This window comes from Cynara cardunculus (assembly GCF_001531365.2).
Source record: "Cynara cardunculus var. scolymus isolate 2C chromosome LG 16, CcrdV1, whole genome shotgun sequence".
Lineage (NCBI taxonomy): Eukaryota > Viridiplantae > Streptophyta > Magnoliopsida > Asterales > Asteraceae > Cynara > Cynara cardunculus.
The window spans coordinates 13,353,395-13,357,636 of record NC_037543.1 but is presented as its reverse complement, the minus strand read 5'-3'; positions in this window follow the sequence as shown (position 1 = coordinate 13,357,636).

Genomic DNA, 4,242 nt, shown 5'->3' with positions numbered 1-4,242 from the left:
TATTACTATTATTATTACTATTATTATTAGTATTATTATTATTATTATTATTACTATTATTATTACTATTATTATTACTATTATTATCATCATCATCATTGGACATAGATGTAGTTACAAGAAGTTACAAGGAAAAGTGGATTGTTGTTACAAAGAGAAACTATTCTAGAACACTTAGATCTATGTAACTAGGTACATCTTCACCAAGGTTTCTTCGACGTAGGAATTCTCTTCGTATCTTTAGATCTACGACTTTTCCAGGCATGCTATCATCTATCCAGAGCAAGAGGTAAACCAGATGACCCATTGGAGATAGATGTAGCTCTGACATTCTCTGAAATCTGACTTCACCTTCATAGTCAAGGAATATAACTCCTAACTCAGGTTTAAAATGCATAGAGTTGGGTGTATAGGGACCCTTATATGAAAAGTTAAGATTCAGCATATAAATGTCTGTACTCTGATAACCCTTCAGGACTTCATCTAAGGAGAACCTTGTTTCATGTTTGTTCCTTAGGAATGGTCCATCATTAGGATCAGAGAGCTTGAGTTTCTTTTTTCCACCTTTCTTCAGAGATGGCCTGTCGGGAACCTTGACATACCTGGACATCCTTTTGATGAGCTCGCTGATGGTGTCCTCGATAAGTGTCTTGTGTCTCGACTTGGATCGATGAATGGCTTGTCTAATCTCCATACATTCGCTGTATCCATAACGGCCTAGGTAGGAAGGGTACTCGGTAACAACATTAAGATTGTCCCTGGTGATGAGCATTGAGACCAGTGTTCCACCATCTTTAGAACGTCCGCTGATGCTGACGCTGATAATCGGGCGTGGACTGATTCTCTTTTTCAGCTTTGCTTCGCTCCATCGCTTGTCCTTTTCCACCAGCTTCAGGTTCTTCTCATGCYCAGCTTCTACAATAGAAAGAAGTTTAGCCTGGGCTTGGACAGCATTCACCATTTTCTTGGACCTTTTCTTGGGGAGGACCTTTTCAGCTAGTGACTTGGCCAGCTTCAAGCTGTCTTCAATCTGCTTCTTTTGAAGCTCTAACTCTTTTTCAGCCCCTCAATGCCTCGAGTCTTTCAGCTTCAGAAAGGAAGTCGAACTCACCACCACTAAAGGTACGAAGAGGAATTTTTACTCTAGTATGGTCGAGTGACTCCTTTAGCTGAGACATCTGCTGGTCGGTAGGAGCATAGGAGACGGGGTGATTAGGTACCCGCTCCAGTCGACCACAGGTTGTTGATGGAATATGAAGTTGATAGTTTGAAGTAATCACTACCTGAAAGGTAGAGTCTTCAAATAAAGGTTTTTGAGGGATATTGAACAATACCTTCAAGTTTCCTTCTTCAACGACCAACGGCCTGAGAAGGAGCAGGAGCAGCATCAGATGATTCACCAGCGCTGGACCTCATCTCCTCCTCTCTGGCTAATACTTGAGAGAATTGGCCAGAGAGTTCGTCCAAACGCTGATGATGGAGAACCATTATCTCCTCTAGACTTGACAAAGCACTGCCTAGAGTTTTCGTTGCCTCACGCGTCTCATGGAGCTGGGCGCGATCACTGGAAGAGAAAGAAGGTGGAATCACTGGAGCTGGTTGACGGACAACATCCAAGATCTGTTGAAGAAGACCAGTCTGCTGATCAATGGTAGCCTGAGCATCGTCAGCCTACTGTGAAGAACAGCAATGGCATTGGTGTTGGCTTGAACAGCTTCTTGGAGAGTCTGGAGATGACTCTGAACTTCTTGAACGTCAGCCTGGATGGCAAGGAAGCTCGCATCAAGATCACCTGACCGGGCATCTCCTGGTGGACTTCGTTGATCCTACAGAGGACGGTATCAACAGTTGGAAGGAGAAGTTTGATGTCTGATGACATATCATAGTCATCGTCAATCTCTTCATCTCCTTCATCGTCTTTCTCGCCTCGTCCTCTTCCTCTCCCTGAGCATCAAATTGATGCATCGAAGAAGGATCTACAAGAGAGGAAGTGTGAACTAAGGGCTCACGGTTAATACAAAAGAACGGGTAGGAAGATGGAATACCTGAGGGGCCATCAATGACATCTAAAGGATTGTCACTGGCGTGATCAAAGATGTCGTCGAGAGGATGGACATCTGTATGCTGAGGAGCATCGAGAGAAGCAACCTCAGGTCTAGTGGTGTGCGTCTCAGTATCAGGAAGGAAAATCGTTGATACATCATCGACATGTGTAAAGACCAAAAAAGGAGGAGAAGAGAAAACGGTCGGGAAGAGATGTGGGTGTTCAGCGGTGGCGGCGCTAATATTCACACCTTAAGTGATTTGGGTCATTGAGGCGGTTGGGGTAGGTACCACTGATACGACAGTGATGGGAGAGATCACTGAAGAGCTAGGAGGGTTAGCAGAAGACGCCTTGGGGATAAGGCTAGTTTCAATAACTGAAGCCTTTTGAGAGGCTCCAACTAGACGTGGCTGTGCCCTTTTTGGACTTCTTGGCTCTCTGAGGAGAACCAATAGATGGTTGAGAGGGTCATTTTGAAGGGGTTTTGGTGGCTTGGCTAGACGCCGGGGGGGGGGGGGTTACCCTTGTCATGGCCACCTGAGCAGAAGAGGTAGTGATGGACACAATACAAGTTAGTGCCACATCAATGTCCCTCAGCTTATGATCCAGAATCCTGGATCCAAGCTTGAAAACCTAGTGTAAGGCACCACCTTTTCTCGCTGGCGCTTGTTCAACTTGAGCACCAGGTCATCGAAAATGATCGCAACATAATTTATATTGCGACGTTGAATCGCATATACGCCTATGGTTAAGGCGATCCTAGAGGCCTGGTCCTGACCTCCATTTTTTCCACCCATGCATTGGATGAAATGAGAAACCAGGTATTGCCAGACAGCTGACATCCTGTTCTTCTCAATCTTTATCAAGGACTTCAGAGGAGCGTTGGAGTCCTTCTTCATTGGCCACTGATAGCCAATGGCGTTGAGAAACTTGATGATCTCGGCGGTGGTTGGTTTGCTATCGTAGGGGCCCTTGGGAAGGCGGAGAGCCGACCTGAGAGTGGTGACGCCAAACTTCACTTCCATGCGATTGAAAGTGAAGTTGATCTGCCCCACTTGGCGTCCGGGCCTGACTTCAACTTCAACAACTTCAGCAGTGAACCAGAACTGCTGAAGGAGTTCTTTAACCATGATGGGCTCATGGTTGAGTGCGTAACCCAAGGACGACTGCTTGAGGAAGTCAGCCGCGTCTTGGTAAAACGCCTTTGAAGAAGGTATCTCCAACAAGGCAATGTGGTTGTTGGCCTTGATGAAGATCTCGTCAATGGAGAAGTTGATGTTCTTGGCTGCCGTCTGTTTGTAATAATAAGAAGTAGAGCAAACAGGTTGTTAGAAATAAACTAAGAGTTTTTGGGGTAAGAGTATAGAAAAGGTTTTTGAAACAAGTAAAAACTTCTTTTGAAAAACCTTAAAAGATTAGGGTTTATCAAGTGGAATGTGTATAAAGAAACAAGATTATAACCAAGTAGGAGTTGATTAAATAATCTTTGTTGTTTAATGTATTAAGAGAACAAAGTTCTTAAAACAAATTAAACATATTTCTTAAAACAGAAGATAAAGAAAAAGAATAAGATATCGACCTTAGTTGTATGAGAGAAAAGGTCGAACGAGCTTTAAAGATTTTAGAGGATTCTTGCTTTGGAGAAATTCTTGCAGAGGTTCGATTAAGAATATTGAAAGCGTAAAAAGAAAAGTCAAGAAGAAGTCTCATATTTATATGTAGGAGGAGAGAGAAGAAATATGAGAGGGAAAAAGACGACGGTTCGGGAAAGTGGTCATGATGAAAAAGATACTATGTTCTCATCCATGATTGGATGGCATTAAATGAGGTAGCGTAATGACAAAAGCTTTTGCGTGTCTTAAAGCGTCGCACATAGTAAAAAGAGAATATCGTCATAAAGACGGTTCATTAACTATTTTCTTTTAAAAACAAAAAGTTTTTAAGAAAACAAAGAGTCATACAGCATTTAACAAAACACTGATAAGACCGTTTAAAACATTTTATCACTGAAAAGAAAGATTCAGTGAGAGTTTTAAGACATCAGTGTCAGTTGGAACGAAGTGAAGTTCAATATCACCATTCATAACATGATCTCTGATAAAATGATATCGAATCTCTATATGTTTGGTCTTGAAGTGAAGTACAGGGTTGTTTGCAATAGCAATAGCACTAGTGCTATCACAATAGATAGGAACCTT